This window comes from Stegostoma tigrinum, chromosome 41 (assembly GCF_030684315.1).
Source record: "Stegostoma tigrinum isolate sSteTig4 chromosome 41, sSteTig4.hap1, whole genome shotgun sequence".
Classification (NCBI taxonomy): domain Eukaryota; kingdom Metazoa; phylum Chordata; class Chondrichthyes; order Orectolobiformes; family Stegostomatidae; genus Stegostoma; species Stegostoma tigrinum.
The window spans coordinates 5,854,983-5,871,876 of NC_081394.1; the positions used below are offsets into that span (position 1 = coordinate 5,854,983).

General features: G+C 57.5%; 1 protein-coding gene across 1 annotated transcript in view; it reads left to right on the forward strand.

Moving 5' to 3' along the window:
- The window catches only part of fpr1 (formyl peptide receptor 1), an 88,303-nt gene that overhangs the window by 48,558 nt on the left and 22,851 nt on the right, over positions 1 to 16,894 (forward strand). Inside the window, 1 exon segment of the mRNA XM_059641235.1 lies at positions 14,091 to 14,163. The gene's annotated coding sequence lies outside the window, so the exon portion shown is untranslated.

Genomic DNA, 16,894 nt, shown 5'->3' on the forward strand with positions numbered 1-16,894 from the left:
TTCACCCTGAAATTCCGCTGGCTGTAGGCTGGATTGGTTCACATCTCCCCTCCTCACCTCTTCTCCACCCACCCCCCGGGAGGGGAATGGGGATGGGGTAGGGCAGTAGGGGTGAGGTTGGTCGTCTGTATGCAGTGTTGGGGGAGGCGAGGCCAACAGCATAACCCCTCTCACCACCCTCCCCCAACAGAACCGTCCCATCCCACAAGCCTCATGCGCGGGTGGTTTGAGGGGTCTTGCTGTGCACCAGTCATGGCCTGGGGTGCACTACGGCTCCAGGGAGGGGAAGTGCAGCACCATTCCTCAAAAGGCTGGGAATGGAGGAGAGGAACGGGGGTGAGTCTGGTGGGGAGTGTGGGAGGGGGTCGGTCCATGCACCGGGAGGAGGATTTGTCTGTCTCGGTGTGAGGTAGTAGGTTGTATAGTTCAGAATAACACCAACAGGAGATGACTGTACAACCTGCTAGCTTTCCCTGAGGCTGGACAATCTCAAAACAGTTTGGCTATTAGACTGGCACTTCGGCAGCTGAAGCATCGCACCAGTCAGTGGGAGGTCCTGGATAAATGCTGGCAAGCAGAGACTTCATTTCCTTCCATCCAGAGTGGCTGGGGGACTGTGCGGTGGTGGGGTGCAGGAGGGGGAAGACAGCGGGGATTTTAATGCACACAATTACAGTAGATAAACCTGGAACTTAACAGCCGAAGGAATAGCGATCATAAAACTACATTGTGGCCTTCTACTGCCCTCCTTTACTCGGTCTGGGACTCCATGTGACTCCAGACCCACAAGCGATGTCCTTGTCCCCTAAATGCCCCTGAGTATGGCTGGGCAAGTCCCTCAGTTCAGAGTCATTTAGGGACAAGGAGCAGGCCTTGTCAGTTGTGCCCACCTCCCATGGATGAATTAAGAGGCGTAACAGAAAGCCATCGCACAAAACCCCTTCACCATCTTTCTTAGCCCAGATTACTCCTACTCTGCAGAGCTGACAGACGGTGGCCGAGTTCATGACTTGCAGGACATTAGTGTGCAGCGAAAGCAAGTAATCAGAAAAGCAAGGAGAATGTAATGGTTTATCACAAGAAGACTTGGGAAGTGACGACTTCGTGTCAGACCCACCTTCGTGCTAAAGAAGACCCCTGCCGATGGAGATCAGAAGAATCCAGCAGGCCAATCAAGTTCACCGGAACGTGTGGTGGATGAGTTTTCCAGGTGGTCAGCCTAGTTTGGTGAACAGGTAACCTGGTTTGTTGCATAAGAGTTGTTTCTTTAAGTTTGCAGAAAACTAAATTTGACCGGGCAGCCCAAGCACCTTTCATGAGAACTGAGCAAGAAGGACTGTAAATTTTGGGCGCTTCTTTATCCTTCTGCCTTCATATTCTATGGTTAGGTTTATTTTGCGGCATTTCAAGATGATGCAGGAGAGTGGTAACTATGTTCATTTGTGCATTTTCAATATTCAATGTGCATTTTGTTGCAAAATACAGTGAAAATAAATAAATCAAATCAAGTCAAATCAGTCAGGGTTTGAATCCAAAAATAGGGAGGTTATGCTTCAGTGTTACAGGGCACTGGTGTGACCCGGACACTGTGCACGGGTCTCTGTTTAATAAAAAGCAAGTTAAGGCATTGGAAATGGTTGAGAGAACATTTACCAGACTGAGACCCGGAATGAGTGGGTTGTGTGTTGGGGTGGCACGGTGGCTCAGTGGTGAGCGCTGCCTCCTCGTGGTGCCAGGGGCCTGGATTCGATCCCACACTTGGGCAACTGTCTGTGTGGAGTTTGCACATTCTTCCCATTCCTCCCACAGTCCGAGGATGAGCAGGTTAGGGTGGATTGGTCATGGGGAAATGCAGGGTGACAGGGATGGGATGGCTTTGGGTGGGATGATCTTCAGAGGGTCAGAGTGTATGAAATGGGGCTGAATGGCCTGCTTCCACAATATAGAGATTCGATGACTCTAACCAACATTAGTGACCCAGATGGGTTCTAAAATAGTTTCATGATGTTCGTTAGACTTCAAATTCTTTACTGAATTCAAATTCCAGCATACCGGGGTTTGAATCCAAGTCCACAGGATGTTGGTAGGGCCATTGTTTCAAAACCAGGTCTCGCTGGCTGAAAACAGACAGGGGCAAGAGTGATTTGTGTCTCTTGAAGACTCCCTGAAGACGGCTCAGTGGCAGACCCTTGACTGTTTTTTCTAGTGGAGAAGTCGACAGTTTCTTCAGAGGCAAGAGGTGATTTCAGGGGAGTTTGAGTTTGCAGTCAAGTAACTCACTATCATAACGAATGGTGCAGCAGGCTCAAGGGGCCAAGAGCGCGGCGCTCCCTCAGCACTGACCCTCCGACAGGGCCCGCTCCCTCAGCACTGACCCTCCGACAGTGCCCACTCCCTCAGCACTGACCCTCCGACAGGGCCCGCTCCCTCAGCACTGACCCTCCGACAGTGCCCACTCCCTCAGCACTGACCCTCCGACAGTGCCCGCTCCCTCAGCACTGACCCTCCGACAGTGCCCGCTCCCTCAGCACTGACCCTCCGACAGTGCCCGCTCCCTCAGCACTGACCCTCCGACAGTGCCCGCTCCCTCAGCACTGACCCTCCGACAGTGCCCGCTCCCTCAGCGCTGACCCTCCGACAGTGCCCGCTCCCTCAGCACTGACCCTCCGACAGTGCCCGCTCCCTCAGCACTGACCCTCCGACAGTGCCCGCTCCCTCAGCACTGACCCTCCGACAGTGCCCGCTCCCTCAGCACTGACACTCCGACAGTGCACACTCCCTCAGCACTGACCCTCCGACAGTGCCCACTCCCTCAGCACTGACCCTCCGACAGTGCCCACTCCCTCAGCACTGACACTCCGACAGTGCCCACTCCCTCAGCACTGACACTCCGACAGTGCACACTCCCTCAGCACTGACCCTCCGACAGTGCCCACTCCCTCAGCACTGACCCTCCGACAGTGCCCACTCCCTCAGCACTGACACTCCGACAGTGCACACTCCCTCAGCACTGACCCTCCGAGAGTGCCCACTCCCTCAGCACTGACCCTCCGACAGTGCCCGCTCCCTCAGCACTGACACTCCGACAGTGCACACTCCCTCAGCACTGACCCTCCGACAGTGCCCACTCCCTCAGCACTGACCCTCCGACAGTGCCCACTCCCTCAGCACTGACACTCCGACAGTGCACACTCCCTCAGCACTGACCCTCCTACAGTGCAGTGTTCCCTTAGCACTGACCCTCCGACTGTGCCCACTCCCTCAGCACTGACCCCCGACGGTACGGCGCTCCCTCAGCACTGACCCTCCGACAGTGCCCGCTCCCTCAGCATTGACCCTCCGACAGTGCCCGCTCCCTCAGCATGGACCCTCCGACAGGGCTCGCTCCCTCAGCACTGACCCTCCGACAGTGCCCGCTCCCTCGGCACTGACCCTCTGACGGTGCCCACTCACTCAGCAGTGACCCTCCTACAGTGCCCGCTCCCTCAGCACTGACCCTCCAACAGTGCAGCGCTCCCTCAGCCCTGACCCACCGACAGTGCCCACTCCCTCAGCACTGACACTCCGACAGTGCCCGCTCCCTCAGCACTGACCCTCCAACAGTGCCCACTCCCTCAGCACTGACCCTCTGACAGTGCCCACTCACTCAGCACTGACCCTCCGACAGTGCGGCGCTCCCTCAGCACTGACCCTCCGACAGTGCGGCGCTCCCTCAGCACTGACCCTCCGACAGTGCGGCGCTCCCTCAGCTCTGACCCTCCGACAGTGCCCACTCCCTCAGCACTGTCCCTCCGGCGGTGCTGCGCTCCCTCAGCACTGACCCTCCGACAGTGCCCAGTCCCTCAGCACTGACCCTCCAACAGTGCAGCGCTCCCTCAGCACTGACCCTCCGACAGTGCCCGCTCCCTCAACGCTGACCCTCCGACAGTGCCCACTCCCTCAGCACTGACACTCCGACAGTGCACACTCCCTCAGCACTGACCCTCCGACAGTGCCCACTCCCTCAGCACTGACACTCCGACAGTGCACACTCCCTCAGCACTGACCCTCCTACAGTGCAGTGTTCCCTTAGCACTGACCCTCCGACTGTGCCCACTCCCTCAGCACTGACCCCCGATGGTACGGCGCTCCCTCAGCACTGACCCTCCGACAGTGCCCGCTCCCTCAGCATTGACCCTCCGACAGTGCCCGCTCCCTCAGCATGGACCCTCCGACAGGGCTCGCTCCCTCAGCACTGACCCTCCGACAGTGCCCGCTCCCTCGGCACTGACCCTCTGACGGTGCCCACTCACTCAGCAGTGACCCTCCTACAGTGCCCGCTCCCTCAGCACTGACCCTCCAACAGTGCGGCACTCCCTCAGCCCTGACCCACCGACAGTGCCCACTCCCTCAGCACTGACACTCCGACAGTGCCCGCTCCCTCAGCACTGACCCTCCAACAGTGCCCACTCCCTCAGCACTGACCCTCTGACAGTGCCCACTCACTCAGCACTGACCCTCCGACAGTGCGGCGCTCCCTCAGCACTGACCCACCGACAGTGCGGCGCTCCCTCAGCACTGACCCTCCGACAGTGCGGCGCTCCCTCAGCACTGACCCTCCGACAGTGCGGCGCTCCCTCAGCACTGACCCTCCGACAGTGCGGCACTCCCTCAGCTCTGACCCTCCGACAGTGCCCACTCCCTCAGCACTGTCCCTCCGGCGGTGCGGCGCTCCCTCAGCACTGACCCTCCGACAGTGCCCAGTCCTTCAGCACTGACCCTCCAACAGTGCAGCGCTCCCTCAGCACTGACCCTCCGACAGTGCCCGCTCCCTCAACGCTGACCCTCCGACAGTGCCCACTCCCTCAGCACTGACACTCCGACAGTGCGGCGCTCCCTCAGCCCTGACCCACCGACAGTGCCCACTCCCTCAGCACTGACACTCCGACAGTGCACACTCCCTCAGCACTGACACTCCGACAGTGCACACTCCCTCAGCACTGACCCTCCGACAGTGCCCACTCCCTCAGCACTGACACTCCGACAGTGCACACTCCCTCAGCACTGACCCTCCTACAGTGCAGTGTTCCCTTAGCACTGACCCTCCGACTGTGCCCACTCCCTCAGCACTGACCCCCGACGGTACGGCGCTCCCTCAGCACTGACCCTCCGACAGTGCCCGCTCCCTCAGCATGGACCCTCCGACAGGGCTCGCTCCCTCAGCACTGACCCTCCGACAGTGCCCGCTCCCTCGGCACTGACCCTCTGACGGTGCCCACTCACTCAGCAGTGACCCTCCTACAGTGCCCGCTCCCTCAGCACTGACCCTCCAACAGTGTGGCGCTCCCTCAGCCCTGACCCACCGACAGTGCCCACTCCCTCAGCACTGACACTCCGACAGTGCACACTCCCTCAGCACTGACCCTCCTACAGTGCGGTGTTCCCTCAGCACTGACCCTCCGACAGCGCGGCACTCCCTCAGCACTGACCCTCCGACAGTGCGGCGCTCCCTCAGCACTGACCCTCCGACAGTGCGGCGCTCCCTCAGCACTGACCCTCTGACAGCGCGGCGCTACCTCAGCACTGACCCTCCAACAGTGCCCGCTCCCTTAATGCTGAACCTCCGACAGTGCCCACTCCCTCAGCACTGACCGCCCGAGAGTGCCCACTCCCTCAGCACTAACCCTCCGACAGTGCAGCGCTCCCTCAGCCCTGACCCACCGACAGTGCCCGCTCCCTCAGCACTGACCCTCCGACAGTGCCCACTCCCTCAGCCCTGACCCACCGACAGTGCCCACTCCCTCAGCACTGACACTCCGACAGTGCACACTCCCTCAGCACTGACCCTCCTACAGTGCAGTGTTCCCTCAGCACTGACCCTCTGACTGTGCCCGCTCCCTCAGCACTGACCCTCCGACAGTGCCCGCTCCCTCAGCATTGACCCTCCGACAGTGCCCGCTCCCTCAGCATGGACCCTCCGACAGGGCTCGCTCCCTCAGCACTGACCCTCCTACAGTGCAGCACTCCCTCAGCACTGACCGTCCGAGAGTGCCCACTCCCTCAGCACTAACCCTCCGACAGTGCGGCGCTCCCTCAGCCCTGACCCACCGACAGTGCCCACTCCCTCAGCACTGACACTCCGACAGTGCACACTCCCTCAGCACTGTCCCTCCTACAGTGCAGTGTTCCCTCAGCACTGACCCTCCGACTGTGCCCACTCCCTCAGCATTGACCCTGCGACAGTGCCTGCTCCCTCAGCACTGACCGTCCGAGAGTGCCCACTCCCTCAGCACTGACCCTCCAACAGTGCCCACTCCCTCAGCACTGACCCTCCTACAGTGCGGTGTTCCCTCAGCACTGACCCTCCGACAGCGCGGCACTCCCTCAGCACTGACCCTCCGACAGTGCGGCACTACCTCAGCACTAACCCTCCGACAGTGCGGCGCTCCCTCAGCACTGACCGTCCGACAGTGCCCGCTCCCTCAGCACTGACCCTCCGACAGTGCGGTGCTCCCTCAGCACTGACCCTCCGACAGCGCGGCGCTCCCTCAGCACTGACCCTCCAACAGTGCCCGCTCCCTCAGCACTGACCGTCCGAGAGTGCCCACTCCCTCAGCACTAACCCTCCGACAGTGCGGCGCTCCCTCAGCCCTAACCCACCGACAGTGCTCACTCCCTCAGCACTGACACTCCGACAGTGCACACTCCCTCAGCACTGACCCTCCTACAGTGCAGTGTTCCCTCAGCACTGACCCTCCGACAGTGCGGCGCTCCCTCAACACTAGCCCTCCGACAGTGCACACTCCCCAAGCACTGACCCTCCGACAGTGCCCGCTCCCTCAGCACTGACCCTCCGACAGTGCGGCGCTCCCTCGGCACTGACCCTCCGACAGTGCCCACTCCCTCAGCCCTGACCCTCCAACAGTGCCCGCTCCCTCAACGCTGACCCTCCGACAGTGCCCACTCCCTCAGCCCTGACCCACCGACAGTGCCCACTCCCTCAGCACTGACACTCCGACAGTGCACACTCCCTCAGCACTGACCCTCCTACAGTGCAGTGTTCCCTCAGCACTGACCCTCCAACTGTGCCCACTCCCTCAGCACTGACCCCCGACGGTGCGGCGCTCCCTCAGCACTGACCCTCCGACAGTGCCCGCTCCCTCAGCCTTGACCCTCCGACAGTGCCCGCTCCCTCAGCATGGACCCTCCGACAGGGCTCGCTCCCTCAGCACTGACCCTCCTACAGTGCCCGCTCCCTCAGCACTGACCCTCCTACAGTGCAGCACTCCCTCAGCACTGACCGTCCGAGTTTGCCCACTCCCTCAGCACTGACCCTCCAACAGTGCGGCGCTCCCTCAGCCCTGACCCACCGACAGTGCCCAGTCCCTCAGCACTGACCCTCCAACAGTGCCCGCTCCCTCAACTCTGAACCTCCGACAGTGCCCACTCCCTCAACTCTGAACCTCCGACAGTGCCCGCTCCCTCAGCACTGACCGTCCGAGAGTGCCCACTCCCTCAGCACTAACCCTCCGACAGTGCGGCGCTCCCTCAGCCCTGACCCACCGACAGTGCCCACTCCCTCAGCACTGACACTCCGACAGTGCACACTCCCTCAGCACTGACCCTCCTACAGTGCAGTGTTCCCTCAGCACTGACCCTCCGACTGTGCCCACTCCCTCAGCACTGACCCTCCGACAGTGCCCGCTCCCTCAGCACTGACCGTCCGAGAGTGCCCACTCCCTCAGCACTGACCCTCCAACAGTGCGGCGCTCCCTCAGCCCTGACCCACCGACATTGCCCACTCCCTCAGCACTGACCCTCCTACAGTGCGGTGTTCCCTCAGCACTGACCCTCCGACAGCGCGGCACTCCCTCAGCACTGACCCTCCGACAGTGCGGCACTACCTCAGCACTGACCCTCCGACAGTGCCCGCTCCCTCAGCACTGACCCTCCGACAGTGCGGTGCTCCCTCAGCACTGACCCTCCAACAGTGCCCGCTCCCTCAGCACTGACCGTCCGAGAGTGCCCACTCCCTCAGCACTAACCCTCCGACAGTGCGGCGCTCCCTCAGCCCTGACCCACCGACAGTGCTCACTCCCTCAGCACTGACACTCCGACAGTGCACACTCCCTCAGCACTGACCCTCCTACAGTGCAGTGTTCCCTCAGCACTGACCCACTGACAGTGCACACTCCCCAAGCACTGACCCTCCGACAGTGCCCGCTCCCTCAGCACTGACCCTCCGACAGTGCGGCGCTCCCTCGGCACTGACCCTCTGACAGTGCCCGCTCCCTCAGCACTGACCCTCCTACAGTGCCCGCTCCCTCAGCACTGACCCTTTGACAGGGCCCGATCCCTCAGCACTGACCCTCCTACAGTGCCCACTCCTTCAGCACTGACACTCCGACAGTGCGACACTCCCTCAGCACTGACCCTCCGACAGTGCCCATTCCCTCAGCACTGACCCTCCGACAGTGCAGCGCTCCCTCAGCCCTGACCCTCCTACGGTGTGGTGCTCCCTCAGTGCTGACCCTCCGACAGTGCGGCGCTCCCTCAGCACTGCCCCTCCGACAGTGCAGCGCTCCCTCAGCACTGACCCTCCAACAGTGCCCGCTCCCTCAACGCTGACCCTCCGACAGTGCCCACTCCCTCAGCACTCACATTCCGACAGTGCCCGCTCCCTCAGCACTGACCGTCCGAGAGTGCGGCGCTCCCTCAGCCCTGACCCACCGACAGTGCCCACTCCCTCAGCACAGACACTCCAACAGTGCACACTCCCTCAGCACTGACCCTCCTACAGTGCGGTGTTCCCTCAGCACTGACCCTCCGACAGCGCGGCACTCGGTCAGCACTGACCCTCCGACAGTGCGGCACTACCTCAGCACTGACCCTCCGACAGTGCGGTGCTCCCTCAGCACTGACCCTCCGACAGTGCCCGCTCCCTCAGCACTGACCCTCCGACAGTGCGGTGCTCCCTCAGCACTGACCCTCCGACAGCGTGGCGCTCCCTCAGCACTGACCCTCCAACAGTGCCCGCTCCCTCAGCACTGACCGTCCGAGAGTGCCCACTCCCTCAGCACTGACCCTCCGACAGTGCGGCGCTCCCTCAGCCCTGACCCACCGACAGTGCCCACTCCCTCAGCACTGACCCTCCGACAGTGCACACTCCCTCAGCACTGACCCTCCTACAGTGCAGTGTTCCCTCAGCACTGACCTTCCGACTGTGCCCACTCCCTCAGCACTGACTCTCCGACAGTGCGGCACTCCCTCAACACTAGCCCTCCGACAGTGCACACTCCCCAAGCACTGACCCTCCGACAGTGCCCGCTCCCTCAGCACTGACCCTCCGACAGTGCCCGCTCCCTCAGCACTGACCCTCCGACAGGGCTCGCTCCCTCAGCACTGACCCTCCGACAGTGCCCGCTCCCTCAGCACTGACCCTTTGACAGGGCCCGCTCCCTCAGCACTGACCCTCCTACAGTGCCCACTCCCTCAGCACTGACCCTCCGACAGTGCGGCACTCCCTCAGCACTGACCCTCCAATAGTGCCCATTCCCTCAGCACTGACCCTCCGACAGTGCAGCGCTTCCTCAGCACTGACCCTCCTACAGTGTGGTGCTCCCTCAGTGCTGACCCTCCGACAGTGCATGTTCCCTCAGCACTGACCCTCCGACGGTGCGGCGCTCCCTCAGCACTGCCCCTCCGACAGTGCAGCGCTCCCTCAGCACTGACCCTCCAACAGTGCCCGCTCCCTCAACGCTGACCCTCCGACAGTGCCCACTCCCTCAGCACTGACATTCCGACAGTGCCCGCTCCCTCAATGCCGACATTGGAAGTCCTGTCTTTATTGTAAATGGCATCTATCACAACTGGACTGAGCTGAGGAACGACAAAGGTTTTGTTTCATTTATAAAGTTCCCGACGGATTGTGTGCAGCTGCAGCTCCACCTTTAGCTCAGGAAGGACAGTCCTGCCCCAAAGGGAGAGCAGTGGAGATTCCTGCCTCTTCTGGGTCTGATTTCAGGGGTTCGGGGTGGATCTGTCCCAGGCGAGAGATTAAGGAGGCTCAGTCGTTGGTCCCCTGGTGTGTCAGTGAGAGGGATGCAATATTGAAGCATTTTATCAAGTGTACACAGCCCTACAGAGAAGGAGAGAGAGAGATGTAGACACAGAGAGACACTGGCAGGGACAGAGAGATACACTGAGGGACAGAGAAAGACAGAGAGAGGGAGAATGAGATGGACAAAGAAATACACTGAGAGATGGAGAGGGACAGAGAGAGACAGACACAGAGAGAAACTGACAGACACTGAGAGATGGAGAGGGACACAGAGAGAGTCACAGTGAGACAGACTGGCAGGGACAGAGGGACATACTGAGAGACAGAGAGGGACAGAGAGACACCGAGGGACAGAAACGGGGAGACAGAGAGAAGTAAGTTGAGAGGGTCACAGAGAGAGGTAAGCTGAGATGGAGAGAGAGAGAGAGACTGAGAGGTAAGCTGAGATGGAGAGAGAGAGAGAGACTGAGAGGTAAGCTGAGGGAGAGAGAGAGAGAGAGAGAGAGGGGTAAACTGAGAGCGGGAGAGAGAGAGAGAGAGAGAGAGACAGAGGTAAGTTGAGAGGGAGAGAGAGAGAGGTAAGCTGAGACGGACAGAGAGAGAGAGAAACAGAGTGAGAGAGGTAAGCTGAAAGGGACAGACAGAGAGAGACAGAGAAAGGTATGCTGAGAGGGACAGAGAGAGAGAGAGAGAGAGAGAGAGAGACAGGGCGAGGTATGCTGAGAGGGACAGAGAGAGAGAGAGAGAGAGAGAGAGAGACAGGGCGAGGTATGCTGAGAGGGACAGAGAGAGAGAGAGAGAGAGAGAGAGACAGGGCGAGGTATGCTGAGAGGGACAGAGAGATGCAGAGAGAGTGTGAGTGAGTGACTCTATCTCCCTGCGAGATATTCATTCCTGTGGCGAGAGCAATCACTGACAGGACAACAATTTACTTGTATTGCAGCTTTATTAATTCATCAAGAATAACCTCCATATGTATATCGAGGTGCTGTGTTCGGGGAGGGGGAGAAGGTTGTTGGTGGGAGAGAGAGAGAGAGAAAACGTACTGCTCTCTACACCATCGTTCCCACAAAGCTGTTATCGTGGCAGATAAAGTATCGCTTCAGTGCCATTTTGGCGAGTGTCTTTGCACGGCGTGGCTTCCTCCTTTGCACGCTGGCCGCGTGGCGGTAGACCGGGACCCTCAGCCGGAGGCCATTCCGCTGCTTGTTCCTGATCCTCTTCTTGCAGAGTTTCGGGCCCCTTCGCCGACCCTGGGGGCTGTACCGTCTTGTCATGGCCAGACTCCGTCAGCTGTCTGTCTGTCCGCGGGGAGGGGTGGGGGGTGCTGGTGAGACGTAAAAGGGGACGCGTCCGAGGGTGGGGGTGGTGGGGTGGTGTAGACCGAGGCGTGGCAGGGGGCTGAGACCTCTTTGTACACCAGCTGGCCTTCTCTCTCTCTCTTCTTTCTCTTTCCTTTCTCTTTCTCTCTCTCTCTCGGCTACGTCTGGACAGAGGCAGGGTCCTGCAGGCGAGCGGTTGTGTTTTGGCAGGGTGGGGTTGGGTGGGTGTGTTGTTTTGTTTTGGCAGGGTGGGGGCAAATTGTGCCCTCTCTCACTCTCCTGGCTCCTGGGTCTGTCCTGGTCTGGTACTGATCCTCTGCCTGAGTACTTTGATGGGACCTGCCTGTTGGGTTCATTGTGACACCCACTGCCCAGCCCCCAGCCTGGCCTTATTGGGATATCCTTGTCATTGGGGGTGGAGGGGGGGGTTTGCGAGGCAGCACCCCTTATTCTCACACAGCCTCCCTCACCCCCATGTCCCCACCCATGCCCTTACCTGGTTGCCCCTCCCACCATTATGAAGTGGCGATGAAACCTCTCCCGGTCAAATTGCCCCTGCTTTTTCCCATCGATCCTCATCCTCCTCCTCCCGCACTCTGCTGCCCCACCCTGCAACCTCCCACAATCACTACAGCCCCCACCACCTCATCTCTGTCTTCCCCTCTCCCGTCAACCTGTTCTTTCCCACTCACTCATTCTGAGGCGGACTCTCACTCTTTCTCTCGCTCTCACTCTCTCACACACAGTCTCACTCCTCCTCAAACACTCCATCTCTCGGGTCTTGGGTAATGTTGCAGAACAGGGACTGAAGGGTCCAGGTACATAATTGTTTGACGTTTGTGTCACAAATGGATAATATGGTTAAGAATACTATGCTATTCCCTATAATATACACAGGGTCTGCTATCCCCTATAATATACACAGGGGCTGCTATTCCCTATAATATATACAGGGGCTGCTATTCTCTATAATATACACAGGGTCTGCTATTCCCTATAATATGCACTGGGACTGCTATTCCCAATAATACACATGGGGACTGCTATTCTCTATAATATACACAGGGGCTGCTATTCCCTATAATATACACAGGGGCTGCTATTCTCTATAATATACACAGGGTCTGCTATTCCCTATAATATGCACTGGGACTGCTATTCCCAATAATACACATGGGGACTGCTATTCTCTATAATATACACAGGGGCTGCTATTCCCTATAATATACACAGGGGCTGCTATTCTCTATAATATACACAGGGGCTGCTATTCCCTATAATGTACACAGGGGCTGCTAATCCCTATATTATGCACTGGGACTGCTATTCCCAATAATACACATGGGGACTGCTATTCTCTATAATATACACAGGGGCTGCTATTCCCTATAATATGCACTGGGACTGCTATTCCCAATAATACACATGGGGACTGCTATTCTCTCTAATATACACAGGGGCTGCTATTCTCTATAATATACACAGGGGCTGCTATTCTCTATAATATACACGGGGTCTGCTATTCCCTATAATATGCACTGGGACTGCTATTCCCAATAATACACATGGGGACTGCTATTCTCTATAATATACACAGGGGCTGCTATTCCCTATAATATACACAGGGTCTGCTATTCCTTATAATATGCACTGGGACTGCTATTCCCAATAATACACATGGGGACTGCTATTCTCTATAATATACACAGGGGCTGCTATTCCCTATAATGTACACAGGGACTGCTATTCCCTATAATGTACACAGGGGCTGCTATTCCCTATAATATACACAGGGTCTGCTATTCCTTATAATATGCACTGGGACTGCTATTCCCAATAATACACATGGGGACTGCTATTCTCTATAATATACACAGGGGCTGCTATTCCCTATAATGTACACAGGGACTGATATTCCCTATAATGTACACAGGGGCTGCTATTCCCTATAATATACACAGGGACTGCTATTCCCTATTATAATCACAGGGGCTGCTATTCCCTATAATGTACACAGGGGCTGCTATTCCCTATAATGTACACAGGGACTGCTGTTCTCTATAATATACACGGGGTCTGCTATTCCCCGTAATATACACGGGGTCTGCTATTCCCCGTAATATACACAGGGACTGCTATTCCCTATAATGTACACAGGGGCTGCTATTCCCTATAATGTACACAGAGACTGCTATTCTCTATAATATACACGGGGTCTGCTATTCCCCGTAATATACACAGGAACTGCTATTCCCTATAATATACACAGGGACTGCTATTCCCTATAATATACACAGGGACTGCTATTCCCTATAATATACACAGGGGCTGCTATTCCCTATAACATACACAGGGACTGCTGTTGTCTATAGTACGGACAGGGGGAGCTATTCTCTATGATTTACAGAGGATCTGCTATTTCTATCATACACACAGGGACTGCTATTCCCTGTAATATATCACAGGGGGAAGCTATTCTCTATAATTTACGCAGTGGGAGCTATTCGTTATCATACACAAGGACTACTAATCCCAATGATCATACACAGGCCATTCTGTATTCATGGGGACTGTGAGGATGCAGTGCAGACGGGCAATCAGAATGTGTATGTTTGAGAGTTTGATAGATTTTGTGGGGTGGTTAACTTTATTGACCCGGACCCTACTGTGATATGATATTAATGATGCAAAACTTAAATCTGTTCACTCTGTTCTCTTCACTGATACAGGCACCGCTGAGGATAATTTGAGATGGACAAAGACTTTTTATCAGGAACTGGTGTGCGTAATCAAATCAGCAATGTAAGACCCCACATGTAAACTGCTTGGGGTCAGGGAGCCTGTCCCTGGCCCAGCACTGATTAGGTTTCTTCCCAAGGTGTCACTGGTGCTTTCCCTGTTCTTGGCTCACACCCAGCACAGTGGTCTCCTGACTGTGTACACCAGGCCATAACATTGCAATCAGATTGTGCCAGTGTGCGATCTGCAGGATAAAACTTTGGGCTTGGTATGGTCTGGACAGATTTCATTCACATACTGCCCCAATGGGTAACGAGATGTTCCAAACTGGTTACTAAAACCTCAGTCCAAGAGGTCAGTTCTTAAGCAACTTTGTTGAGAAGAGGCAACCAGAGAGACAGAGAGAGAGAGATAGAGAGACAGAGAAACAGAGAGAGACAGACACAGCGAGACAGGCTTTGGGGAAGGTATTCCAAAGGTCAGGACCCCAGGCATGTCCCAAAGGGACGGAGAGGGAATCAGGGGATGCTTGAGGGGCTGAAGATAGATGAGAATCCAGGGAGAGGGAGGGGGTGTAGGGGCAGGAGGGGGTTACAGAGATAGGGAGGGGGTGTAGGGACTGGAGGGAGTTACAGAGACAGGGAGGGGGTGTAGGGGCTGGAGGGGGTTACAGAGATAGGGAGGGGGTGTAGGGGCTGGAGGGGGTTACAGAGACAGGGAGGGGGTGTAGGGACTGGAGGGGGGGTTACAGGGATAGAGAGGGGGTGTAGGGGCTGGAAGGGGTTACAGAGACAGGGAGGGGGTGTAGGGGCTGGAGGGGGTTACAGAGATAGGGAGGGGGTGTAGGGGCTGGAGGGGGTTACAGAGATAGGGAGGGGGTGTAGGGGCTGGAAGGGGTTACACAGACAGGGAGGGGGTGTAGGGGCTGGAGGGGGTTACAGAGACAGGGAGGGGGTGTAGGGACTGGAGGGGGGGTTACAGGGATAGAGAGGGGGTGTAGGGGCTGGAGGGGAGTTACAGGGATAGAGAGGGGGTGTAGGGGTTTGAGGGCGTTACAGAGATAGGGAGGGGATGTAGGTGACAGAGATAGGGAGGGAATATAGGGGCCAGAGGAGGTGACAGAGATAGGGAGGGGGGGGGGTAGGTTTGGCAGGGGCATGGGGGAAGTGTGAAGAAGGAGATACTGAGTTGGGGCTGGACCTGTGGGTGATACTAAAATGCAGATGTTGTTGTACGAGATAGTTCAGCTCGCTGGAGTCAGAGTTCAAATACTCCCTCACCCCACAATGAGGAAAGGGGGGGCCACATCGCAAACTGAATGTGTCCCCCTCGCATTCACACTACCCCCAATCGCTGGCCGACGAAAAGTTTAGCCCCTCCAGGAGCACCTGAGGGTGTAGACAGACAGCGGGTCCCACAGTCCCTGAGACCCTAACCTGTGACACACTCCGAGTTCATGGGTCAGCTTCTCGGGAGCTGCAGGGCCTGCCAGGAACTTCCCTGGGGGCCAGGAGTGTCAACGGGTCAGGTCGCAAATGGCAGCAAGCTTCATTCGTATAGCACCTTCAATTTACGGGTCATCACTCAACAACCCAAGTGAATTGGGTGGACCAGATCCTCGGTCAATGAAGCCACTGTTGAAGGACCATCCTGAAGAGGCCGGTGTGGGGGGCAGAGGGGAAGGGCAGAAGAGGTCGGGGGTGGGTGGAGATGTTCAGGAGGGGATTCCGGAGCTGCCCTGAGCAGCTGAATGCATAGCCTCAGCATTGTAGGGATGGGAATCAGGGGGTGTGTACGTGAGAGGCTGGGATTCAAGGTGTTACAGAGATAGGGAGGGGGTGTAGGGGCTACAGGAGGTCACAGAGATAGGGAGAGGTGTAGAGGCTGGAGGAGGTTACCGAGATAGGGAGAGGGTGTAGGGGCTGGAGGGGGTTACAGAGATAGGGAGGGGCTGGAGGGGGTTACAGATATAGGGAGGAGTGTAGGGGCTGGAGGGGGTTACAGAGACAGGGAGAGGTGTAGGGGCTGGAGGAGATTACAGAGAAAGGGAGAGGTGTAGAGGCTGGAGGAGGTTACAGAGATAGGGAGGAGTGTAGGGGCTGGAGGGGGTTACAGAGATAGGGAGAGGTGTAGGGGCTGGAGGAGGTTACAGATATAGGGAGAGGTGTAGGGAATGGAGGAGGTTACAGAGATAGGGAGGTGGTGTAGGGGCTGGAGTGGGTTACAGAGATAGGGAGGGGGTGTAGGGACTGGAGGAGGTTACAGAGATAGGGAGGTGGTGTAGGGGCTGGAGTGGGTTACAGAGATAGGGAGGGCGTGTAGGGGCTGGAGGAGGTTACAGAGATAGGGAGGGGGTGTAGGGGCTGGAGTGGGTTACAGAGATAGGGAGGGGGTGTAGGGGCTGGAGGGGGTTACAGAGATAGGGAGGGGGTGTAGGGGCTGGAGGGGGTTACAGAGATAGGGAGGTGGTGTAGGGGCTGGAGTGGGTTACAGAGATAGGGAGGGCGTGTAGGGGCTGGAGGGGGTTACAGAGATAGGGAGGTGGTGTAGGGGCTGGAGTGGGTTACAGAGATAGGGAGGGGTGTAGGGAATGGAGGAGATTACAGAGATAGGGAGGGTGTAACGTAGCTGGCGCAGCTCAGGGATAGAGTTGGTGCACATCCCATAGGCTTCTTGGGTGAAGATGGTAAAATGGAGCTTGAACGCTCATGCCAATTGGGGGAGGCGGTGGCGATCACGGTATTATCACTGAATTGTTAATCCAGAAACCCAGCTAATGTTCTGGGGTTGGGGA